At 44.7% G+C, this 27,292-nt stretch overlaps 1 protein-coding gene across 1 annotated transcript in view; it reads right to left on the bottom strand.

The window, feature by feature from the left end:
- The window catches only part of SERTAD2 (SERTA domain containing 2), a 121,566-nt gene that overhangs the window by 45,866 nt on the left and 48,408 nt on the right, over nucleotides 1-27,292 (bottom strand). The gene's annotated exons all lie outside the window — the stretch shown is intronic.

Genomic DNA, 27,292 nt, shown 5'->3' with positions numbered 1-27,292 from the left:
AGCGCCTGCTTGACACGCAAGTGCAATGGATCAGAGGAATTGTGTGTCTTTGTGGGGTAAGGAGGGTTAGGTAAGCTTTTGAAGGCTGCGCAAGAGAAACACAATCTGAGTCTAGTCAGGCTCACCGCAAGTGAGTGTGCTGAACCCAGTGGTCGGCACCAACCCCCCACACACCTCTTGTGCAAGACGCCTGCAGGCACCGCCCTCATGAGTCACAAGAGGGGTCTTCTAAAAGTTCATGGGGGAACCATGTCAGGAGGAAAGCATGCATGCATCTCAAATTTTCTTTTGCATCAATATATACTTATCTTTTAATTCCACTTCCTTTGAACTTTTCAAAGTACCCTCACATATAAAGTGAAAAAACAAAAGATGATCTCAAATTTAGGTTAACACAGTCAAGCAGTCAGAGGAAAGGAGGGAAGGGGCAGCTTTGCTCACTCCGAAACTCTCCACATTTAAATGAAGACCACGTTGCCTAAGGTATTGTTCCCTTTCATTGAGATATAATTCACAGAGTTGTAGGTCTGCCCCAGGAGAGGAAGCTTTCAGAGAACAGCTATGCAACATATTCAAGCCCAGAATATATTCAAATTCATAGGGGCTTTTTTTTTTTTTTTAACAGCTATTAATTAACATTCCTCTCTGCTTTTACAGAGTTTCTAACTCAGCCAGAGCTTATTTCCAACTCTTTAACCAGTCTGCTGACTTAAAAACAAAACAAAACAAAACAAAACAAAACAACAAAAAACACCTGGAGCAGGCATTTGGCCTTGTGGTTAAGACACAGGTATTAACCCATATTGGAGGGCCTGGCTTTGATTCCAGGCCCCTGCTCCTCCTGGCTCCAGCTTCCTGCTATCGCAGGAATAGCTGCAGGTGATAGCTAAAACACAGGCACTCTGAGATGGGATCTGGGCGTGTCTCAAGTGCTGGCCCAAAAGCTGGGAGGGGGACTTTAAAGCTGGAAGAGGGCTGGGAAGCTTATCGAAGGCTTTCTTTTTAAGGAAGAAAGATAAACAAGCAAGCATCAGTCCTATCTACTGAGGGACATTTGCCTGGTTGCTATAATGAACACATGTCTTTTATGGGGGCATGTGTGTAGGGCAAGGTAACATGATTTTCAACTGAATCCTAGCCAAATGAGCTTAAAATAGGCTTTTTTTGGTTGCTGTTATAAAGCTAACAATAATTTCTAAAAAAAAATACAAAAAAGTAAAATTTTTCTCCCCCCAACAAGGACTTGGCCCTCTAATGGCTTCATACAAGTTGATGTTTTAGAGCTTGGAAACTGATTGGGTGACATTTAATCTCTGAGATTAAAATCACTTAGTGAATATTGTATCGTTCCACTGTTCTCACTGTCGTTTTGGCATTCGGGGCCTCGCTCCGCTGCTTCTGCTGGTGCACTTACCAGCTAATGAAACCGAGCCCGCGGCAGCTGCCTGAATCTATGTCAGGCCGCATCTGGCACCCATCTATCTTCCAGCCATCTACACTCACCTCGGAAATCATACAAAAGCAGCGCGCGCTCCCCGCGGCCCCAGCAACACAACGCGCTTTGTTTCGCCCAGGCTGTGAAGCAATTTTAGACCTCTTTTTCTTTCTTCATTTGCTTATAATTTAGAGTAGCAGCTTTGGAAAGGAACCGAGGAAAAGTTTGTTGTTTGTTTAATCCTGAGAATATCGAGACTTAAAAATATCCTGTAGAAACGTGGTAGATCATCATTCGCACAGTTTTGGCTGAAAGACGGCGTTTAGGGGCTTGCCAGTAGAGACACAATGCTGCCGACAGATCCCAGACAAGGAGGCGAGTCTGCTTAAAATTCTTGAGTTGTCACGGTTATTAAATATGCTGCACCACAAAACCCTTCAGCACTCAAGGTTTTCTCCATATCAGCCCTGTGGAATTTTCAGAAATGCTGGTTGAAGCAGGGAAATTATTTACATATGCATTCAAGGAACATTATTTTCAAGGACCTTACATGAGAAAAAGAGAACAATTTTCCTGAACGAAGGGATATATTTATAATTTTAAAATCTATCATTTAAAACTATGTACTATTTTCCAAAAATTGTATTAGGTTGGATCAGTCTAGCAAACGACTTTCCTCTTGCTTTTTGTGGATAACAACCTCTGTAAGTGGACACTGTTTTCTTTGACTGCAATGGTTAAAGCTTGAGTCAACCAGTAAGGTGTGTAACAAACAGGTACCAAAGAAACTGCAAGGAAAGCCATCACAGACCAGGCCTAAAGCAAACAGACCTTGGATCAGAAACCAGAGCTCTTCTTTTGCTCAATCATTGACTGTAATTCTAACATCCATGCACAGTTTCCCTTTAGACAACATTGTACTGGCATCCTACAAGTTTTTAAATTGTATTATTCTAACCTTTTCTCAATGTACAATACAGAGGCGTTAAGTTCCTTCACAATGTTGCACAACTTCATGTTGTCGTATCCTCTTCCAGAACTTTCCCCACATCCCAGAGAGAAACAGCACTTATTAACCCAAAACTCCGGGGTGGCTGCTGTGCCGTGGCAGCTTAGGCCATTGCTTGGGATGCCCATACCCCATAGGGGAGTGCCTGGTTCAAGTCCTGGCTGCTTTCTGCTCCAGATCCAGCATTCTGCTCATGTGTCTGTGAAGGCAGTAGACGATGACGGCCTAAGTACTTAGGCCGCCGCCATCCACATGGGAGACCTGGATGGAGCTGCTGGCTTGACTTCAGCCTGGCCCAGCTCTGCCTGGGGAGTGAACCAGTGGATGGAAGATTTTATCTCTCTCTCTCTCTCTTTCTCCCAGTCCCACTCCCTCCCTCCCTCTCTCTGTCACTCTGCCTTTCAAATAAATAAGTGTTTAAAAAAAAAAAAAAACTGTCCATTTCCTCCAACCCCCAGCCTCTGTTAACTGCTCTTCTACATTCTGTTGTATGAATTTGACTATTGTAGGCACCCAATATAAGTGGAATTATTCAGTATTTATTCTTTGGCATTTGACTTATTTCACATAGTATGTCTTCCAGGTTCACACATGATGTACCATAAGGCAGAATTCCATTCTTTTTCGAGGCTGAGTAATATTCTATTGCATATAAATACCATATTTTTGTTTATATATTCAACTAAGGATGGGCATTTGGATTGTTTCTGCCTTTTGGATACTGTGAAAAATGCTGCTATGAGCATTGGAACACACAAGTGTCTATTCGAATTCCTGCTTTCAATTCAATACCTACAAGTGGAATTTCTGAGTCATACTGTAATTCTATGTTTAACTTTTTGAGGAACTGAAAAATCGCTTTTTAAAGTAAAATTTTCAAGACTTCATTCTGTCCTCACTAAATTCATTGGTCAGTTCTCAGATGGTACTGACCAGACGTACAGCGTGGAGCAGCGGGTCAGCCTCTCCTCTGGGAAATGCCGTTAGTCCACCTGGCTTCAGGCCCCCGCACACCTGGAGTTGTTCCTCTCTCACTGGCCACCCTCTCAGACTCTCTCAACTGGTTCCTCTCCTTCTCTCTGGTCTCTCAAACCCTGAAGGGTCCTGGGGCTTCTTGGTTATACTCCTCCATTGAGTTCACATCTAGTTTCACGGCTTTGAACACCACTGAAGGGCTGCCAACGTCAGATTTACTCCTCCACGCCGATATTCCCTTCCTCTAAACTCCAGACTGGAACCGCCAATTGCCAATTCAATATTTCCATGAAGATGTCTCAGATTCAATACCCGCTTCTTCGCTCCCCACCCCCCCCCCCCAGAAGCTGTCCCCTGCAGTTTTTTTCCATCTGGGCTAATGGCAACACCATTCAGTCAATCCCTGAGCTCCCAGGCCTGCAGTCATCATTGACTCCTCACACCCAGTCTGGGAGGAAATCCTGGTGGCTCCGTCTCAACACAATAAGCCCACATTGGAGGGCATGGATCAGCCCTCTCGGCCCCAGTGCCGCCCCCGCCCCACCCCAGTCACCACCACCTCCTGCGTCTGGAGCACCGACACAGCTTCTGCAGCGCGTGCTCTTTCTCGCTTCACCTACACGATACACGCTGTATTGTGTTTATCATCTTTTGCCTCAAATTGTAAACTCTATCAAAGCAAGGGCTTCCACCTCCAACTGTATTCACCATTGTATTTCTGGCTGCTTTGGACTGAGCATTTGTACCTACTCCCCCATACCCCACCTTCATATGTTGCAGCTCTAACCTTCAGGGTCATGGTACCTGCAGGTGGGGCCTTTGTGAGGGAATCAGGTTTAGACAGAATTGGGAGCATGGAGCCCCCATGGTGGCTTCAGAGACCTTACAAAAGGAGAAAAGTCTCTGTATGTGCGTGCACCAAACAAGAAAAGACCACAGAAGGCCAAAATCCTGACAAGGAACTTCACCACAACCCAGCTGGGCTGACACTCTGGTCTTGGACATCCAGCCTCCAGAACCAAGAGAAATCAATATTTGTTCCTTAAACCATTCAGCCTATGGTAAATTGTCATAGCAGCCTGAACTAAGACAGCAGGACTCAGAACAATGTTTATCATAAGGTAGATGCCTAACAGATAACATCCTTAAAGATAAATTTTTTTTTCTTTATTTGGATGGCAGAGACAGAGAGAGAGAAAGGAAGGGAGATTTTCCCAAATCTAATAGCCAGGGCTGGGTCAGGCTAAAGGCAGGAGTCTGGAATGCCATCTGAGTCTCCCACATGGGTACAGGGACCCACGCACTTGAGCCATCTTCTGCTGCTTTCCCAGGCCATCAGCAGGTGGCTGGACCAGAAGCAGAAGAGCCAGGACTAGAAGTGGCACTCTGATATGGGATGCGGGCATCACAAGTGGTGGCTTAGTCCACTGCAACACAACGCCAGTCCCCATGGACTATGGAATGAATAGGGCAGCCGAGATCTGCCCTTCAGAAAGCATTTTCCAGCAGCCACACTGTGCTGGTCATTAGGCACTGGCGAGGAGCATCGTAAACACGGGGCCTCTGGGTTATTGACGGAACCATTTTTACGGCACGTTCACCACGAACGAACTTTCCAGATAACTGACGAGGCTCACCTCTGACAGGGTGCCACAGTGTTTCCTGTCTGACCACAGCGGGAGGCTGCGGGTCACCACCACCGCACTACTGAAGTTTGTGCGGTCCCGGCGTGAGAGGGCGGAGCCTCGGGCTGCAGGCGTTCGCAGACGGGATGTCTGTGAGGTGCCAGCTTAGCTTTGCCTAAGTGTTTGCCTTTTCTGTGTCCCTATTAGGCACCGGACATTCTGCCTCCATTTCTGCAGCTGGTAAGAGGCCTTCCTCACTCTGCACTTCCTCTTCATCTGCAGTGTCTGGAAATTCAAGGTACTAAGAATTGCGCAGCAGGTTAAACCCATATGAGCAGGGCTGGAGTCCTAGTCTCCACTTCCGATCCAGCTCCCTGCTAATGTGCCCGGGGAAAGCAGCACCCTGCCGCTGGCGTGGGAGACCGGGATGGAGTTCCAGGCTTCTGGCTTTGCCGGGCCCAGCCCTGGCTGTTGTAAGCATCTGGGAAGTGAAACAGTGGATAAAAGATCCATCTCTCTCGCTCTCCGCTCGGTCTCTCCCTCTCTCAAATAAGAAAAAGTAAGAGTAGGATGACACGCTTTTACTACCTCCGAGAAAAAGGGAAGAGTACATGGCTATGCGACACCCATTTTAATATTGTTGAAAGCTTTAGCCAAAGAGGCTTCTAGTCCCCCGCCCTGTTGCTCTCCCCTACAATATATGAAGGGTCTTCAAAAAGTTCACAGAAAATGTATATGTATGTATAATGAAAAAAGTATGCATGGATTTCAAAACTTTTTGGCACCAAAATAAACTTAATTCCATTTTCAACTTTTGAAGTGCCCGTGTGTGTATGTGTAATCTCTTTCCTTCATAATATCATTTTTTAAAAAAGATGATTTATTTATTTGAGAGGTAGAACCACAGACACAGAGAGAAGGAGAGACACAGAGAGGTCCTCCATCTGCTGATTCACTCCCCAGATGGTCGCAACCTGGAGTTGTGCTGATCCGAAGCCAGGAGCCAGGAGCCAGGAGCCTTCTCTGGGTCTCACATGCGGCGGGTGCAGGGGCCCAAGGACTTGGGCCATCTTCCACCGCTTTCCCAGGCCATAGCAGGGAGCTGGGTTGGAAGTGGAACAGCCGGGACAGGAACAGGTGCCCATAAGGGATTCTGGTGCTGCAGGCAGAGGCTTATTAGCCCACTACACCACAGCACCGGCTCCCATATCATTTTTAATTGAATCCATGACTGCCCAAAGACGAAATTTCCTAGCCCTGCTTTTCAGCTGTGTGTGGCCGTGTGACTATGGCCAATAGGATCAGGGCTAAAGTGAGCTTCTGTATTGTGTGTGGAGCACCAGGATGAGTGACAGGTACACCGAGATGCTGATCCCTCAGACTGCATGGCAGCCACCAAGGGCCCCAGGCAGTGGAAACCGTCCAGGCAGATTCTCCACAGGGCTCACCCTCTAGTCTTTCCTGGGTGCTGTAACATGAAAAAGGTGGTAAGCATTGTTCCAGTTTTGATTTGTGCAGTGAAGAAACATATCTTGATGCTGAACATGTTCCAATAATGCTGCTGGGCACTGGGTGCATAAATAATAGTTTCTTATAATCTGGAAAAATGGATATAAGAAGGAGTCTTCAAAAATACCTTGCAAAATGTGTACTATAAAAAAAAAAACTACCCACACATTCAGAAAATGTTTTGCATCAAAATAAGCTTACTGGGGTGGGTGCTTGGTATAGTGGTTAGGACAGGGGTTGGATGCCTGCATATCCTATCAGGTGCTTGGGTTTGAGTCCCAGCTGCAGCTCCCAATGCCAGCTTCCTGCTAATGCACTCCCTGGCCAGGAGGTGATGGCCAAGTACTTGGGTCCCTGCCACTCATGTGTGAGACTTGGATTGAGTTCCTGGGTTTGACCTTGCCCATCCCCAGCTGTTGTGGGCATCTGGAGAGTGAACAAGCACATGGAAAGTCTCTGTCTCTCTCTGTCTCTTTCTGTGTCTCTTTGCCTTTCAAAAAAAGAAGATAAATAACAATTTTAAATATTCAGAAACTTATCTTTTAATTCTATTTTCCACAAACTTTTTGAATTCTCTTGGTATTAGTAATTACAAAATACTGTGATGTCAGCACCAAGGTCATGGTGTAACAGAAAACTTAAAGACCTACTCTGAGAAACGAAAGAGAAGACAAAAGAAGGAAGCAGAGGTGAAATGGCTTCCTCTACTTAGGGAACAGTCACCTCAGGGAAGCTGGAAGGCAAGTGACAGGGAGACAGGGACTTCTCCCTGGCTTACCACCATCTCCCCGCACCAGCACAGTGCCTACCTTGTGCCAGGTATTAAATACATTATGTTGAATGAATTGAGTTCACACTCCTCTTTTTACACAGTGTGATCCAGCAGTAAGTACGAGTTCACTTTTGTCAGTCTCTGAAGAATTACTAAGCCACTGGGAACATGAAAGCTTTGTCTTTAGTCTGCTGGGATTAATTGATCCTTTTCTGAGGACTCCATTAATCTGGCATTTCTCAATTCTGTATTTAAGTGCAAGAACTCATTCAATTAAGCCATCATACATTTATTTAGTGTCCACTGTGACAGAAAACTATTACTTCGTTGGGAAATTTACAGATTTCACAATACTCACTTTTAAAGAATGTTATTTGCCAAATAAAGTTTGGTAAGAAAAGTGAGGTTCTACGAAGGGCTTTTATTTTATTTTTTTTTCCCAATGTAGGGAAGATCTAGTTATGAGAAGAAATAATCAAGAACTTCTGGCCAGAAGGAGATGTACAGGAATTATAAGAGATAGGTAAAGCATAAGTTGAGAACTTGAACTCAGAAACGGGAAATATTTACTGTACCAAATCAAAAAGAAAAGCAAAATGAGAGCAGGTAGGTCTCAATTCATATAATGCCTCTCTGACAATTTATGATGGTTTTAGAATTTAAACCTCTGTAACAATAATCTTAAGAATTCAGGGCTGGCGATGTGGTGTGGTGGGTGGAGCCGCTACCTGCAGTGCCGGCATCCCATATATGCATCCTGGCTGCTCCACTTCCAATCCTGCTCTCTGCCATGGCCTGGGAGAGCAGTGTAGGATGGCCTAAGTCCTTGGGACACTGTGCTTGCGTGGGAGACTGGAGGAAGCTCCAGGCTCCGGCCTTTCCAGCCATTTGGGGAGCGAACCAGTGGATGGAAGACCTCTCTGCCTCTGCCTCTCTGTAATTCTACCTTTCAAATAAATCAATAAATCTTTTTAAAAAAAAATTCAGATTTGCCTGGTGTTACATTTCCTGCTACTCTATAAATACAGCACCAAACAAACTCTTCTACCAGACAGTAAGACAGAGAATGACAGAAAATACAATTTTAGCTATAAACATATTCATTTATTTTAAAGTATAGAAATATTGCTGTGTACAGCTATCAAAATAAAGCAAAGCCCAAAGATGTGGAAGAAGGACTTGTACACAGAAAGCAAGAGTGTGAACAATTCCCAGCAAGAAGGACATAAGGATTATTCCACCACACTTATTCCTGAGCTCCGCAGCACTAGAGAATGCCACTGAAACTACAACAGGCAAGACCAAAGATCCGCCGACACTTAAAACTGCTTATTCTCTGGGCCACTCAAATCACCTCCTACCTCCTACTTCTGAGCACTGTATCCCTATAATCAAACCATCAAAATTCCCTCAGAAAAAGAATCCTTGGATGGGGCAGGCATTTGGTGCAGCAGTTAAGACACTCACTGGAAAGCATGAATTGAGTACAGGAGTCCCTGGGTCTGAGACCCAGCCCTGCCTCTGGCTCCCTGCTAACTTACTCCCTGGCAGGCCGCAGGTGCCGGCTCAAGTCTTGGGGTCCCTGCCACCCATGTGGGAGGCCTGGGATTGGATTCCAGGCTCCTGTTTCAGCCTGACCCAGCCCTGGCTGTTGCAGGCATTTGGGGAGTGAACCAACAGGAGATCTCTCTCTGGCTCTGCCTTTCAAATAAAGTTTAAAAATGTACAAAATATTATTGTGTTGTGATTCACTGAGGGTCTGTCCACTTTTTTTGCAGGTATTGTTCTCCATACTTCCTACTAGACAGTTTCTATTGCCACACCTTCAAGTTTACTAACTTTTTTTCCAGCACATTCTAATCTGCTGTGAATTCCATCCAGTGAAATTTTCATTTCAGACACTGTAGTTTTCAGCTCCAGAGGTTACAGTTTTTAAATATTTTCCATGTCTGTCCTTACTAATATGCACATTTTATTTTAAATCCATGGTTATGTTGACAATAGCTGCCTTTTAATTAACCATCTTAGTCATTTCTGGTCCTCCTTACACTATTTTTTTTCCCCCTTGTTATGGATCCCATTACAAGTTCTTCACATATCTACTTTTTATTAGATGCTGGAATTTTATTATAAATGTTGTATTGGTAAGTGTCTGGATTTCGTTTTCTTTCTTTAAAAAGTGCTGATTTTGTTTTAACTAGCATTTCAGTTACTTACAAATCAACTTGACCCCTTCCAAACTTGTTTTAAAGTTCTGTTAGGGTGGATCTGGACCAGGGTTCCTCAGTCTTAACACTGTAGATATTTGGGGCCATAGAGTTCCTAGGGGAGGGTTTCTATACCCTGCAAGGTGTTCAGCAGCAATGCTGGGGAAGAAGCACTTCCCAACTGTGACAGCACAAAATATCGCCAGAAATTGCCAAATGTCTTCTGGGATCTCTTCCAGTTTTTGCCCAGCATGCAGAAAAAGAGTTAACACAGCAAGGCTGACCCTAATAAAAATCCTAGCACTGAGTCTCTAATAAGCTTCCCTGGTATTTCACACATGTTGTAACAACTTGTTGCCAGGGAAATTAAGTGCATCCTGTGTGACTCCACGGAGAAGCCCTCTTGGAAGCTTGTGCCTGGTTTCCTCCAGACATCACCCCATGTACCTGTTCCCTTTGCTCACTTTTTTTTTTTTTTTTTTTTTTTTTTTTTTTTTTTGTACCCATTCCCTGCAGTAAATCTTAACCAGGAGTATAACTATATGCTGAGTCCTGTGAGTCCTCCTAGCAAACCATCAGAGGGTGATCTGGGGACCACCAACACTCAGCCATGTGGAGTTGAACTGCAGGCATGCATAAGCCTAGTGTTTGCCAACAGACTCCAGGGGCCTCTGGCAGATGTCTGACGCCTTTTTTCTGCATAGCTCCCTCCTCCTCTCTGGCACTCAGCTTCCTCAATCCCAATCTCTTCAGGCAGGGACACTGGAGGAGCACAATCTCCAGGCACAAACCTGGGATAATTCCAGGACTCCTCCCAAGCCCCTGCTCAGAGATCACAATCCACACTGCCTGCAGTCTGGTATTTGAAATAATTCTTTCAGGCATTTTGTCCAGTTTTCTAGTTACTGAGGCAGGAGAGCAGGACCAGTACGAGTTATTCTGTTGTGGTGGAAAAGAAGAACTTGTCATTGCACGTTAATTCAGGTGTAAACGGAGCCAATGTGAGTTAGAAAGCCACTTTTTGGATCCAGAAGCATTCCAACTCAGGAAACACAGCCTTACACATCTACAAAAAAACAGCCACCCATGGTCACTAACACTGCTCATCCCCCAGGGTCACCTCTGCTCCCAGTGCTTTCTCTTACTCATTTCCTCTAACTCTTGAGATTTTGCTGTGTGCGTGTGTGTAATTCTCCTAGCATACTGCCCTACATGCCTGCTTATCTGAATCCCATACATTTACTTGCTCTACTATATTAAGCGTCTTCTGTAAGGTAGCCTAGTGTGATGGTTAAGAGCATGCAATCTACTTGAAGCTGCCTATGTTCAAATTCTGGCTCCTGCTCAGTCTGTGCCTTAGGCAAGTTACTTAACCTCTCTGTGCGACACTTTTCTCATCGGTTAGATGAATCCAATAGACTCTCCCTCTTTGGGAGAGGAGATTTAGGGGGAGATACTGATAATGAAGTTCTTAGAACACTGGCACATTTGGCGCCGTGGCTCAATAGGCTAATCCTCCACCTAGCGGCGCCGGCACACCGGGTTCTAGTCCCGGTTGGGGCGCCGGATTCTGTCCCGGTTGCCCCTCTTCCAGGCCAGCTCTCTGCTATGGCCAGGGAGTGCAGTGGAGGATGGCCCAGGTGCTTGGGCCCTGCACCCCATGGGAGACCAGGAAAAGCACCTGGCTCCTGGCTCCTGCCAGGATCAGCGCGGTGCGCCGGCTGCAGCGGCGGCCATTGGAGGGTGAACCAACGGCAAAGGAAGACCTTTCTCTCTCTGTCTCTCTCTCTCACTGTCCACTCTGCCTGTCAAAAAAAAAAAAAAAAAAAAAAAAAAAAAAAAAAAAAAAATTTAAAAAAAAAAAAAAAAAAAATTTAGAACACTGGCACTCAGGGCGAGCTTTTGAGTTCTGACTGGTAATACACATACTAACACTAATGCACTATCATAGATGTTGAACCAAAGTGAGTGAGACATAACCCTCTTCCCTCAAGAGGTTTATAACCTGACAAAGGGCACACAACATGTGTATTTTCCAAATATTCAGAGTTCAAATAATCACTGTAGGATTACATACGCTGAGCACTGACTAGGTTTATCTGCTCCTCCTCCTAACAATCCCACAAGTCACAGACTATAGTTACAGCCATTCTACAAATTAAGGAAGCTGAGTGCTTGAAGGTGGATGCAGTTACCCAGAGTATTCATCTGGTATACAGCTGGGATCTGAACCCAGGCATCCCAGTGCCAGAGAACAGGGGCTCCAAGTATAAGCTCTGGGCTCACGGGAAACACCAGCAATTTTGCCTAGCGAGGCTGATGAGTGGGCTGTACTTAAAAAAGGATAAAATTTCACCATGCAGAAACAGGAAAAGTAACCCACAAAATGAGATCATTAAGACAGGAGAATGAAACAGCAACGTGTGCTCAGGGTACTAAGGGTTTTTTTTTTTTTTTTTTTTTTTTTTTTTGAGAAGGTCATGATATGAAGTGCTTCTGGTGGACAGGAAAAGATGAAGCCAGGAGTCATTTGGAGTCATTTCTGCCACAGCCTTCGTGGGAGTATATATGTTATCCTGCAGAGCAGTACTTGCCAAACTTCCTCCTGTGAAGAAATGAGACTTGTAGAGTCTACTGCAGGGAGTGGATGCACCTGCTTGATGCTGGGGGAGCCCAGTGGAGACCCATTGTGTGGATGAGGAGTGTGAGGAATAGAGCTGAAGTTCCAGGGTCTTTTTTTTTTTAATTAAAAAAAAATTTATTTGCTTTATTTGAAAGGCAGAGTTACAGAGAGAGGGAGAGACAGAAAGCTTCGATCTGCTGGTTCACTCCCCAAATGGCCACAATGACCACAGATGGGCCAGGCCGAAGCGAGCAGCCAGGAGCTTCATCCAGGTCTCCTTTAGGGGTGGCAGGAGTTCAAGTACTCATGCCATCTTCCGTTGCTTTCCCAGGCATATATTCAGGCAGCTGGATTGGAAGTGGAGTAGCCAGGACTCGAACCAGTGTGCATATGGGATGCCAGTGTCACAGGCAGCAGTTCAACTTGATATGTCACAACACTGGTCTCAGGGTGTTGTTGTAGATGATTAAAGGATGGAGACAGATGCCATGACAGGAGACAGAAAACTTAGGAGGAAGAGCTGGGGTACTACACTGGGGGAGAGACAAGAAGTTTCACTCAGGATATGCTGAGTCAGGGCCTACAAGGCACTGAGAAGAATACTATGAAATACAACACTTTTCTGGAGCTCAGGAAGAAGGTCCTACCCACCGCCTGACTTCCCAACCCACACTCCTGCAGATCCTTACTTTCCTGCCTTAATTATTACCCTTCTTGTTATTTTCAAGCACTGTGTCCAATGAATTTTGAATGTATAAAAAAGAAACACTATTTATTATGTTATATGTCCTCCAGTCTGGGGAGAAAATGGGAAAGTTACAAGGAATTGGAGTGAGAGTTATCAAATTTTTTTTAAAAAGTGCCAAGTGGAACTTCTGGGCTACGCTTAGAGGAGCAGACTGGTTTTTAGAGGTTGAGGAGTAGGGGCGAGTGGGTGGCACTGTGGGTAAGATGCCGCTTGGAATGTCTGCATCAGTATCTGAGCATCTGGGTGCGAGTCCCAGCTCCACTTCTGATTCTTGCCTCCTAATAATGTGTACCCTGGGAGGTAGCAGGAGACGGCTCAACTAGTTGGGTCCTTGCCACCATATGGGAGGCCCAGATTGAGTCCTAGGACCCCAGCTTTGGCCTGGCCCAGCCCTGGACATTGCAGACATTTGGTGAGTGAACCAGGAACGAAAGATTTCTGTTTCTCTTGCTTTCAAATAAATAAATAATTAATTAAATCAAGGGGACTAGGTGGTAACCAAACAACTGGAGTTTCTAGGTATCAAGGAATGTAGAATGCAATTGTGCAACACTGGACTTTGACCAAGCATTTAGGGTCAAGTAGTTACATGTAAAAGGTGCTTCTGATTACCTACAATGTAAAGATGTCTGCTTTCCTCTGCATTTGAGTAAAACTTCAAATCACACTGACTTTTGTTTCTTAATTCAGAATGTAATCAGTGACACTTAAGTAACTGGTACAACTGGAAGAGAGAATAGATAATACAGGACATATTAGAAAAATCCTTTAAGTGATTTTGAAATAGTTTAATGTGTGTACCAACAACTGTGGTTCTGTAAAAAGAAACCATGTGGAGAAAATGCCAACATTTAGCTTATGTTTTCACAAGTATATGCTGACTGTCTCATAATTAAGTACACAGAGCTCAAAACAGCTAACACCACTGAGAGCTTACACTGCCTGTTAAACATTACAGAAGAGGTTGAGAGAGATTTGCTAATGACTACCATAAAAGGAGTAGATGACTAAGAACAGAGAGGATGTGTGACTAAAAAGTCCCTCTACAGTTCTTTGAAAATTCCCTGAATAAGTAGGCATGCCAAATGTGGTCTGTTATGAAAGTAGTCAATGCTAACCTCTGTAGTTGGACAACAACGGCGCGCCGTGCTTCACCCAGAGGATAAAGGCTTTGTGTAAATCATTCGATGGCAAAATGCCAAAACAAGATCACCAATGAGAGAAGGTGTGCATCAAGTTAGAGCGTGGCCCAGAGTTCAAATGCTGCTAGGCTAGGTTGGCTCCACTCAGTTCCCAGGGGGCCAGCCCACTGCACAGGGACCAGGCACCTGGGGCTACTGCTGCTCTTTCCCACACCTGAGAGTGTACCCCAAGTACTGCTTTCCACTGATCTGCAGAACCATCTAAGCTAGCACGTCACAGCCCCTCTTGGGAAAATCGGCCTGTTCACCCCAAATGCTCACCATAGCTGTACACAAACTGATGGTAGCAAAAAGAAATCCAAGTATTCACTTGGAAATTGTGCCACAATTCTTTCATACACACAACTCTCTCTAAAGATGCTCATGGGCACAATCCATTTTCCAAAAGAATGTTGCTTTCCCCCCAAGTAATAATTCCAAGTTGCAATAACTGCTAATAAAAAGGTTTAAAACCAGATGCTATTGCTACGTAACAACATCATGAAATCGCAACTCTTAGGGTATTACATCACTTTTCAGGTCACAGCTTTTAAGACCAGATTGAAACCTAAGTTTGTCTGACTCCAAAACCCACACTTGCTTCACTATGGTGTTTTCTTGATAGCTTTCTGTTTGCTAAAGGGCACGTCACCAAGTCACTGAGGAGAACACACTGAGCCAGCAGTGACTCAGACAGGGAAACAGTACTCAGTGACTACAGGGCTGTCTGCACATACAGCCCAGTGACAGTTACAGCGCCCGATTGACGATTTTTTTTGTTTTTCAGTTTTATGATTTTGGTTTTCCTGGTATATGCTCCTAGCTAGCTAGACATAGTCTAAACATGTCTCTGACACAAGCGAATTTTACTAATATATGGCTTTTAGTAATATGTACATCTTCACCATGTATGAATCCTGCAGATTTGAAATTTTTGGCTCTGTGTGCATACAAGAAGAAATAAGCAGCTTTTCAGGCCTCTAACAGCTTTCTTTCATCCAATGATTGACTCAAAAATGAAAGATGAGACCTGCTTTCCTCACTGAGATTTTTATATTTCTTCAACCTGAAAGAATGAATTTCATAAGACATTTTAATTTTCTAAAATAGTAAATTGCAAAGTGGCTTTTTTGCCCTACTGAAAGCATGCAGAATCCAATACATTTTTTTATAAAAGATTTATTTATGTATTTATTTGAAAGGCAGAATGACAGAGAGAGAGATACAGAGATCTTCCACCAGCTGGTTCTCCTCACAAATGCCCGCAACATTCAGGGCCAGGCTGAAGCCAGGAGCCAGGAGCTTCATCAGGGTCTCCCACATGTGTGCAGGGCTCAAGCAAAGTGGAGCACCTGGGACTTGAACCGGGGCCCATATGGGATGCCAGTGGTGGTTAACCTGGTGCGTCACAGCACTGATCCCTCCAGTAAATATTTTTGATGCTATATACCACCATCACTGAGGAAATCTATTGCTTTTGTTGCATGAAGGTCCCTTCTTCCAGAACAGTACCCACTTTGCTTTGAGAACCACCTTGTCTCACTTTCGTTGAACCCATTCTCAAGCACCAGGAATCAGCACATGACTAGGCCTGGCCAATCAGAGTATTCCAACCCTGTGACCATAGACATACAAGTCTCTGCTCCCAGAGACATACAAGTCCAGAGGCAGACCAAGGAGGTTCGACCCCAGGGCTTTTGCACAAACCATTGGGAAGGAAGTGTCTCTTTCTGCCTGAAAGGCTGAGACAGTAGGCCTGCGTCTTTATGACCACATTAGGACAATGCACCTAAGAATGAAGAAAGCAGGGAAGAAAAGTGGGAAAACTACGTCTTCCTGCTACTACTATTTCATCAGCAGCAGGTGCAGGCAATGGGAAGGTGGTCTTGCTGGCTTCGCCCTGTCAGGTGGCTTCACTCTGGTGCAAGTCGCCTAGCTCCCAACATCTTGTCTCTGGAAATACTGAGAGCACCAACTTTTGGCTTAAGTAGGCCCAGATAGTCCAATGGCAGATAATTTAAATGATCTTAGGGTGGAGATGGTCTGCCTAGAAAGACAGAGCTGACTGTGTAACAATTTAAAAAGTATAAGAAGTTATTTTTTAAATTACGGACAAGAATGTGAATATGTGATTCACAAAGAGGAGTACTAGGCAATCTTTAAGACATGAAAAGGGATGGAAATGAAGATTTTTAAAAGTCAGAAAGATGCCTTCCAAAACAACAAATCCCGGGAAAGCAAAAAAATGTCTGAATTGTTGATCATTGGAATCCTAGCACATGGCATGTAGTGGCACTCACACAGTTATTAAAGACATAAATAACTCAGATTAGGAAAGAAGAAATTGGGTATAATATAAATGGACCTTCTCATGTACTGTTAGCAGGGGCATACAATGGTATGGACATAGGGGAGCAAATTAGCACCATTATAAAACAATTTTAAAGATGTATTTATTTATTTGAGAGGCAGATGACAGAAGGAGAGAGAGAGAGGTCTTCCATCCTCTGGTTCACTTCCCAAATGCCCACAATAGCCAGATGCAGGCCAGGCTGAAACAAGGAGCCAGGAACTCCATCAAGGTCTCCTATGTGGGTGGCAGGGACTCAGGTACATGAGCCATCATTTGCGGCTTCCCTGGTGCATCAGCAGGGAGCTTAATCAGAAGTAAAGTAGCCACATTCTGATCTGGGATACAGGAGTCACAAGCAGCAACTTAACCTGTTGTGCCACAAAGCCTACCCCAATATTATAAAATATCTTTTTAAAGATTTATTTATTTTAAAGTCAGAGTTACACACAGAGAGGAGAGGCAGAGAGTGAGAGAGAGAGAGAAGTCTTCCAACCGATGGTTCACTCCCCAGTTGGCCGTAACAGCCAGAGCTGTGCTGATCTGAAGCCAGGAGCCAGGAGCTTCTTCCTTGTCTCCCACGTGGGTGCAGGGGCCCAAGCACTTGGGCCATCTTGTACTGCATTCCCAGGCCATAGCAGAGAGCTGGATCAGAAGTGGAGCAGCCGAGACTCAAACCAGTGCCCATGTGGGATGCCGGCACTGTAGACAGCAGCTTTACCCGCTATGCCACAGCGCCGGCCCCTATTATAAAATATTTTAAAGTACATTCTGCTAAAAAGACTCAGCAAGCTCACACTGACAAATCTATCCTACAGAGCAAAATGGAAAAGCATGCAAAGATGTAAGCATACGTGATGTTCCCCAGCAGCACACTGCTTACAAGAAGACAAATGAACAACACAAACATCTGGGGACAATGGTCGGCTGAATAAATTATTATTCATGCACTCACATTGGAAGTCCATGCTGCCATTCAACAAGATGGTTGATGTGGACATGAAAAGATCTCCACAACTGAAAATAAAGCAAAACAGCACCTGCAGTATGATTTCACTGATGTAAAGTTATTGATCTGGGGGAGAGTGGGGCTAAGAAGCTTATTCATTAAAAAGATGCCAGTGGATTCTGAGTGAAGAGCGTAGGGAGAGTTGATATTTTTATGGTTTGAATCTTATGAACAAACATTTATTATCTTTATAATTAGAAAAAATAATCACACACATATACATATACACACAGAGAATTAGTGCAATTTTGGGGCTAGTGTTGTGGCATAGTGGGTAAAACTGCTGCCTGTGACTCTGGCATCTCATATGGGCAGTGGTTTGAGTCCCAGCTGCTCCACTTCTGATCCAGCTCCCTGCTAATGTGCCTGGGAAGCAGTAGAGAATTGCCCAAGTGCTAGAGCCCCTGTACCCATGTTTTGGAGACCTGGAAGAAGCTCCTGACTCCTGGCTTTGGCCTTGCCTAGTCCTGGCTGTTGCAGCCTTCTGGGGGATGAACCAACAGATGGAAGATCTCTCTCTTTCTCTTTTGTGTGTCTCCCTCTCCCACTGCAACTTTGCCTTTCAAATAAATCAATAAATCTTCTTTAAAAAAAAAAAAAGTAGTGCAAGTCCGAAAGGAAATAAATTTAAGATGGAGATAAGACAGAGAATTTTAATCTTGTCATTATGCCAACATAAGCCTAAACATTTACCAAATTGATATAATAAAATTCCTCCTTTTCATTCTAGAGAATAAGACCAAGGGAAAGGCCTAGACCAGACCAGGTACCAAAGGGGAGCATCTAAGGAACTAATTTGCTCTATGTTGTAAATGATGTTCTTGTAAACTTAACACAGGGGACAGGCACTGTGGCACAATGGGTTAAGCCACCACTTGGGATGTCCACATCCCACTTCAGAGTGCCTAGGATCAAGTCCTACCTCTACTTCCAATCCAGCTTCTTGCTACTTGAGTCTCTGCCACCCACATAGGAGACCCTGATGGAGTTACTGGCTCCAGGACTGGCTCAGTCCCAGCTATTGCAGGCTTTTGGGGGAAAAAACAAATAAATAAATCTTTAAAAAATAAAATAATACAAAAGCAAAGGCAACTGAAGAGCTATGAGAGAATGAATCAAGGCCATTAGGAGCTATTCAGATGGTCGGTGTATCAAGTGAAACAAAAATCAAGTGACAAAAATTATTCTTGAAACACATCCAAAATGGAACTCTTGTCCCAAACCATTAGAATACCTCTTACTTGTTACAGATTCATACAGCCTCACCTACTATTTATCCCCAAGTCCTCAGACACATAGTCAATTAAAGAAATAATCAGTAAAATATTTAGCATGTAAATGGAAGGCAGGACTGATACCAGGAAGAGGTAGCGTAACACAAGCTTTAAGTCTAACATAGTAACCAGAACAAGCAGCACATGGGAAAGTCGTGTATACACGGCTCATAATATTCTGAAGTATTTAAATTATCAATAATTCTTCCTAAAAATCAGAAATCCATCTGCAAGGTATCATAACTAGTACAAATAAACCCAAGTTAATTTTGTAAGTGCTCCCCAAACTCACTTCTTTAAAAATAAAGATTTATGGGAATAGGGAGGGCATTTGGTACATTGGTAAGGTTGCTGCTTAGGATACCAGATCCCATATCAGAGTGCCTGGTCCAAGCAAGCTCCCCTGCTTCTGGTCCAGCTTCCTGCTAATGCACTGGGTGGCAGCAGATGATGGCTGAAGTACTTGTGTCCTTGTCACCCACACGGGAGACTCAGGCTTCAGCCTCGGCTGTTGTGAGCATTTAGGGGGTGAAACAGTGGATGGAAAATCTCTTTGCCTATCTTTGTCTCTCTGCCTTTCAAATAGAATGGGGTAGGGGGAAGATCCATGAGAATCCAAGCATGTTGAACTCTACTTCAGACCTGATGTTCAGGCAGTCTCACCCACAGCTCACGCCGAGGAGGCAGAGGTTATGGATACTCATCTTGGCTCTGCCATGTACTAGCTCTGAACTCTCTAAACTTAACCTCTCCAAGTCTCAGTTTTTTCATCTACAAAACAGGAGTGACAATCAGACCTGCTTCACAAAGTGTTATGTAATGATTAAATTAGCTAATACATGTAAGGCACTTATAACAGTTCCTGGCACAAAGAACGTCCCATAAGTATTAGTTATTACACGATTATGGGGCAAAATGATTCTTGTACTCTAATACTATGGGATGGCCATGGAACTAACCTAGTGAAATTTCAGTTTTAAGCCATTAGCACTCAATTCACCATGGTTCTGACTTAAAAAAAATGTGGTGAATAATGTATTGTAATTCTTTGAGGACCTATAAAACTACACACTAACTAAATGTTATTCATAAGATTATAAAGCATAATTGTTTCAAAGAGCTTGGAAGCTTACACTAATTATTTTCTGAGCCAAAGTGTGGTAATTTTTGTTTTCAAATCTATAATTTCAAAATATGGACGTGTCTACAGGCTGCAGATTTTATTCTGAAAAAAAATCTTTGCAAACATGACAGATATGCTTCAAAGAAGTAGTAATGAGAAATTTATGCCAGTAATTACTACAGATTTGAAAGGGACCATTGCAAAATTTCAATATGAAAATCCTAGTACTAAAAAATGCTCTAATCGTAGATGCATTGGGATTTTCCCCCACTCTGTGGAAATGAAAGTTCCATTTTAGCACTTTATCACTCCATTTTTAGCCATCCTTTCATTTCATTAATACATCACTAGACTTCATTCATTGCTCCTTTTCAATAGAGGTGCTCTTTTTAAAATAAACATCCACTTCTCTTTCTGCAAAAAAACCTATGAGGCCTGAAATCTGACAAACTCATCATATCACTTAACCTGAAAGAGTCTGCCTCTAACACATACAGCACCACTGGTTTTTTTAGAGACAATCCCTAAAATTCCTATTTGCTAGCAGCTACTATACTGCAATGTATTCACCATTTATCTGAGTCCAAAGACCATGATTTTGTGTCTTGACAGGTGTATCTGTTTTGCTCTGTGTTTTGAGAGAAACATCTTTTGGGCTGGTTCAATTTCTTTTTTTTTTAAAGATTTATTTTACGTAGTTGAAAGATGAGAGAATTAGAGCCAAAGAGAGGTCTTCCATTCATTGGTTCACTCCCAAATGACTGCAACAGCAAGAGCTGAGCTGATCTGGAGCCAGGAGTTTCTTCCAGGTCTCCCACCCTGATGCAGGGGCCCAAGCACTTGGGCCATCTTCTACTGCTTTCCCAGGGCATAGCAGAGAGCTGGATCAGAAGAGGAGCAGCCGGGTCATGAACCAGCACCCACATGGGATGCCGGTGCTTCAGGCTGGGGCTTTCACCCACCGCACCACAGCGATGCCCCCCCCCCTTCAATTTCTTTTTCTTTCTTTTTTTTTAAAGATTTATTTATTTATTAGAAAGTCAAAGTTACACAAAGAGAGGAGAGGCAGAGAGAGAGAGAGAGAGAGAGAGAGAGAGGTCTTCCATTTGATGGTTCACTCCCCAGTTGGCTGCAATGGCTGGAATTGCACCGATCCAAAGCCAGGAACTTCTTCTAGGTCTCCCATGCGGGTGCAGGAGCCCAAGGACTTAGGCCATCTTCTACTGCTTTCCCAGGCCATAGTAGAGAGCTGGATCGGAAGTGGAGAAGCCGGGACTCAAACCGGCGCCCATATGGGTTGCCGGAGCTTCAGGCCAGGGCATTAACCTGCTATGCCACAGCACCGGCCCCTCAATTTCTTAAAAGTCATAAACAAGCCCTCCCCCTTTTGGGTAATAGAAAATGTCTAAACTTTGTCTGCATCTCTTTTCCTCTGGCCCTTGATCTGAAAGGTAAGACCATCCACTGACCCACAGCCTAAACTCTAGCATAAATCTGACCTTGAGATATAAGTTGTAGTCTAACAAAAAATCAACACACATCATTACTGCAACTAAGAAGTCAACTTCAAACAGTTTTGAGTACTTTACATGAATTAACTTATTCGGTCCTTACAACAAACCTATGAGGTAGATATTATATCTATTTGAAAGGCAGAGTTACAGAGAGCAGGAGAAGGAGAGAGAGAGAGAGAAAGAAAGAGAGAGAGAGATCTTCCATCTGCTGGTACACTCCCCAGATGGCCACAACAGCTGGGCCAGGCTGAAGTGAGGAGCCTGGAATTCTATTCAGGTCTCCCATGTGGGCACAGGGGTCCAAGGACTTGGGCCATCTGCTGCTGCTTTCCCAGGTGCGTTAGAAAGGAGCTGGATCGGAAGTGGAGCAGCTAGGATACCAACTGCTGCCCAACCTGCTGTACCACAACACCAGTGCTGGTAGATACTATTTTCTTTTTCTTTTCTTCTTCTTCTTTTTTTTTTTTTTTTTTTTTTGACAGGCAGAGTGGACAGTGAGAGAGAGAGAGACAGAAAGGTCTTCCTTTGCCGTTGGTTCACCCTCCAATGGCCGCTGTGGCTGGCGCGCTGCAGCCGGCGCACTGCGCTGATCCGATGGCAGGAGCCAGGTGCTTCTCCTGGTCTCCCATGCGGGTGCAGGACCCAAGGACTTGGGCCATCCTCCACTGCACTCCCGGGCCATAGCAGAGAGCTGGCCTGGAAGAGGGGCAACCGGGACAGAATCCGGCGCCCCGACCAGGACTAGAACCCGGTGTGCTGGTACCGCAAGGTGGAGGATTAGCCTAGTGAGCTGCGGCACCGGCTGGTAGATACTATTTTCATGCTCACTTTATTTATGGGAAATTGGAGGAAAACAGATGGAGTAACATGACCGAAGTCACACAAATTGGAACTGATATTGACAAGATTTAAATCCAGGTAGTAATAGCCAGGACCTATGGTCTTAAAAATTATATTACACTTTCTTAAAAATAGCTATGGGCTATGGGGCCTGCGCTGTGCGTAGTGGGTAAAGCTGCCGCCTGCAGTGCTTGGGCCCCTGCACCCACGTGGGAGACAAGGAAGAAGCTCCTGGCTCCTGGCTTCTGACCACTGCATCTCCGGCCATTGCGGCCATCTGGGGAGTGAACCGGCAGGTGGAAAACCTCTCTCTCTGCTTCTGCCTCTCTGTAACTCTACCTTTCAAATAAATAAATAAATCTTAAAAAAAAAAAAAAGCTGTGGGCTAGCAGAAATAAAAATATAGTGCATGAGCTGCATCATCATGCATTTAGTTTACTATAATTCAATTATACGGGCTCAAAAAAAAGAAAGCTGGAAAATAAAAATTTAGGTAATGTAGGTAATTCCTGTTTTACTCATCATATGACTTTGAAGGGCAAACATGGGAAACCGAATTTTTTTGTACTCTTAGTTGGTTTCAATATTTAAGTACCATACCTTCCTAATGACTTCTCCTTAATAAGGGCACTTAATTAAGCTGAGTGTGGTTTTAGTGTAAACAGTCTTTTTTTTTATATAACATTAATTGTATGCAAGTCAACTGTTTCGTCTGGTGCTCAACTGAAGATTATTCCATGTTGCTGGGAAAAATTCATTCTGTAGAGAAGCAATGTCAGTCCCCACTGTGCATCTTCCTAAGAGATTTGAAAGAGCAATTTTGAACAACTGTAATTGTTGCCTAACATGCTCATTTAAAAGTCTATTGAGGGGCCGGTGCTGTGACAAAGCAGGTAAAGCCACCACCTGCAGTGCCAGCATCCCATATGGGCGCTGGTTCGAGTCCCGGCTGTTCCACTTCTGACCCAGCTCTCTGCTATAGCCTGGGAAAGCAGTAGAAGATGGCCCAAGTGCTTGGACCCCTGCATCAGGGTGGGAGACCTGGAAGAAGCTCCTGGCTCCTGGCTTTGGATCAGCACAGCTCCGGCCGTTGCGGCCATCTGGGGAAAGAACCAGCGGATGGAAGACCTCTCTCTCTCTCTGTCTCTCCTTCTCTCTCTGTGTAACTCTGACTTTCAAGTAAAATAAGTAAACCTTTAAAAAAAAAAAAGAAAGTCTATCGTGCCTCCCACCTAACTCCACTGCAGGTATCAGCACTGTCTGTGTCACTTCACTAACACTGAGTAACAGGCCAGATGACAACCTAACACAATTCTTGATCACCTAGGGCACCAGCTATGGTCTTGCAGTCTCTCACATTCATCATGGCAGCTATTCAGTTGTCACCAGTCCCCACAAAGTCCAAAACAGATCTACACCCCATTTATTAACAGTTGACACTAATGCTTACTTTACAAGAAGATGGGGGAAGAGTATGCAGCATCAATGGTCTCCAATTACTCTGTTTTCACCACGAACCTCTGTGACTTCATCCAGCCCCTCCTGCTACAAACTGAAATCTGGCCCTACCACTTTACTGGAACTGCTCTCTGAAAGACCACTGAGGACTCCTACCTGCCAGTCCAATCGCTTCTTCTCAGTCTTCAGCCTTCATACCTCTCTCCCTCTCTCCTTCTCTCCCTCCCTCTCTACCCTGGCTACCAACACAGATTCGAATATACTTGGCCTTGGCTTGGCTGAGACTGGCAGTCTATGGCTCCCCAAGTGCCGGTGATGTGCAGCCAGCAGCGAGACCTACTCTATAACACGACTGCTCATAACTCATGCCTTCTATTTGGAGCTCTGGGTCACCATATCACACCAGGTGGCACTTACTGCTCCACTTCACTATCCTTGCCTGCAGTTTCTTTCTCTGATTCCATTTGCTCTGCCAATGGCCAATTCATCTTCCATGCGACCATGACTTTAAGCTTTCCAATAATCCTGAATGTCCGCATCTAATCTTGAACTCAAGCCTCAGCACCAGAGCCTTACTTCACATAAAATAGCTGTCACTGAGGAATTCAATGCCACATGTCCAAAATCATCCTACTGTGCCAGTTGCCTCTGCCACCATTTTCCACAGTAGCTAACTGAAACTTTCTGCGTTTTCCTCAAACCTCTCATCCTACCACAACTCTCCTTGTTTGCAGCAAAAAGTTTTGTTCCTACTTCACAGAAAAATGGAAGCCATCAGACTCTGAATAGGACCCCAAACAGACAAAATCAGCCAGACATGCACTCTTCCCCGTGCCCCAACCCATCAGGGGCTCTTGTGTTCAGCTTCCCTGGAAACCAGGACCTACCAATTTTTCTCTCTCCCTCTTTGAATCCTTCCCACCAATATATAAGCAGGCTTAGGCCTTTCCTATTTTTTGTAAATGATTTATTTATGTATTTGAAAGTCAGAGTTACACAAGGAGAGGATAGGCAGAGAGAGAGAGAGAGAGAGAGAGAGAGGTCTTCCATCCGTTTGTTCACTCCCCAATTGGCCACAATGGCCAGAGCTGCGCTGATCCAAAGCTAAGAGCCAAGAGCCCCTCCAGGTCTCCCACATGGGTGCAGGGGCCCAAAGACTTGAGCCATCTTCCACTGCTATCCCAGGCCATAGCAGAGAGCTGGATCAGAACCGTTGCCCATGTGGGATGTCAGCACAGTAGGCAGTGGCTTTACCTGCTATAGCACAGCGCTGGCCCCATGGCCTTTCCTATTTTTGTAAAAGAAACTCAGAAAACTACTCAACTCCACATGTTCTCTTAAGTACCACCATCACTCTTCTCTTTGCAGCTAAAATTCCTTTTCTTTAAAAAAAAATATTGATCTATTTATTTGAAAGGCAGAGTTACAGAGAGAAATAGAAAGACAGAGAGTGACAGAGAAATTTTCTATCCATTGGTTCACTTCCCAAACAGCCAGAATTGCTGGGGCTGGGCCAGGCCGAGGCCAGGAGCCTGGAACTCCATCTGGGACTCCCACGTGGGCAGCAGGGGCCCAGGCAGTTGGGCCATCTTCCTCTGTTTTCCTAAGCACATTAGTGGGGAGTTGCACTGGAAGCAGAGCAGGCAGGACTTGAATGGGTGCTCATACCGGACGCCGGCATTGCAGGCAGCAGCTTAACCCACTGCGCCACAACATCTGTAATGTAGCCAAAATTTGTAACAACCTGTCTACATTCACTTTCCCCCTCCTATGTCTCTTCTGGAGGCTCAGCCCTCTCAGGTACTGCCAGGATGCTGTCCTGTTCTACTTATTACCTATTCTCCCTCTGCACACCCACCTGTGATGTCCCTGTGGACCACCTGTTGATGCCTCTTCAGTACATCTCCACCCAGATCTTCAATGAGATGCAGACTTACAGATTCCAATGCCAACTCCACCTCTCCTCTCAGAAGTCTTATGGGTACTTTATGTTCATGCACAAACCAGAACTCACCCTCTCCTCCATGCCTCTCCTCCAAACTGGTCCATTTCTTCTCCCTCCGCAAAAGGCATCATCATCTCCATCCAGTTTGGAAGTCAAAAAACCAGAGCATCATCCTGATCTCATCTTTCTAAGTCCACCATGTTCCCACATGCATCAGACTCTGCCCATTCCACTCCAACTCCTTTAGTTTGCTTGAGGCTGACATTAACCACTGCGTGCATCTTAACAGCACACAATCACAACTGCCTTCACACAGATGCAAAGCTGATCAAATCACTCAGCCACTTAAGACTCGTCAAGGTAAAGTCTTTAACCCAGGTACCAGAACAGGCAGATTCATGGGACAGAAGAGAGGTCGGGGGGACGGTGCTGTGGTGTAGCAGGTAAAGCCGCCACCTGCAGTGCCAGCATCCCATGTGGATGCCAGTTCAAGTTCCACCTGCCCCACTTCCAATCCAGCTCCCTGCTAATACCCTAGGATAGCAGTGAAAGATGGCCCAAGTGCTTGGGTCCTTGCATCCGCGTGGGAGACCTGGAAGAGGCTCCTAGCTCCTGGCTCCAGATTGGTCCAGCTCTTGGCCATTTAGGGAGTGAACCAGCAGATGGAATACCTCTCTCTCCCTCTCTTTCTCTCCCTTTCTCTCTCTGCCTTTGCCTCTCAGCAACTCTGCCTTTCAAATAAATAAATAAATATTTTTTACCCACACCCCAATAAATAAATATTTAACAACAACAGACACCATTTAAAATAAAAAAAGAGAGAAGTCAGGGCCAGCACCGGGACACAGCGCATTAAGCTGCTGCTGCTTGCAACACTGGCATCCCATATCAGAGTGCTGGATCAAGTCTAGCTACTCCTTTTTTAAAAATATATATATATATATATATATTTGAAAGGCAGAGTTATAGAGACAGAGGGAGATAAGAGAGGAGAGAGGAGAAAGAGAGAGAGAGAGAGAGAGAGAGAGAGATAGGGAAAGACAGAGAGAGAAATAACTTCTACCTGCTGGTTCATTCCACAAATGGGTCAGGTTGAAGCTGGGAGTTTGGAAGTCCATCTGGGTCTCCCACATGAGTGCAGAGCCCCAAGTACTTAGGTCATCTTCCCCTACTTTCCCAGGCAGATTTGCAAAGAGCTGGATCTGAAGTGAAGCAACCAGGACTTGAACTTGTGCCCATATGGGATGCCAGTGTCACAGGCAGCAGCTTAACCTACTGGGCCATGATGCTGGCTCTCTAGCTACTCCACTTCTGGTTCAGCTTCTTGCTAGGGTGACTGGGAAAGCAGTGGAGGATGGCCTGGATTGGGAGACCTGGATTAAGTTCCTTGCTCCTGGCTTTGGCTGCCTAACCCTAGCTGTCATAGCCATTTGGGGAGTGAACCAATGAGGGAAAATTCTCTTTTACTCTCTCCCTCTCTGACACTCTGCCTTTCTAAAAATAAAGATTTTAAAAAAAAAAGAGTCCATAAACAAGCACAGAGAAATTATTTTATAGATGATGACATTTCAAGCAGCATTTAAAATCAGTGAGCAAGGATTCAGTTCATGGAGTTGGGAAAACTGGGCTATCAGTCAGACAAAGTGAAAGCTGTACTCTTACCTCATATCATGAACAGGACACAGATTCTTAATA

Source organism: Oryctolagus cuniculus, chromosome 2 (assembly GCF_051225735.1).
Source record: "Oryctolagus cuniculus isolate XC-2025 breed Fujian yellow rabbit chromosome 2, ASM5122573v1, whole genome shotgun sequence".
NCBI lineage: Eukaryota > Metazoa > Chordata > Mammalia > Lagomorpha > Leporidae > Oryctolagus > Oryctolagus cuniculus.
This window is presented reverse-complemented; position numbering and strand designations above follow the sequence as displayed.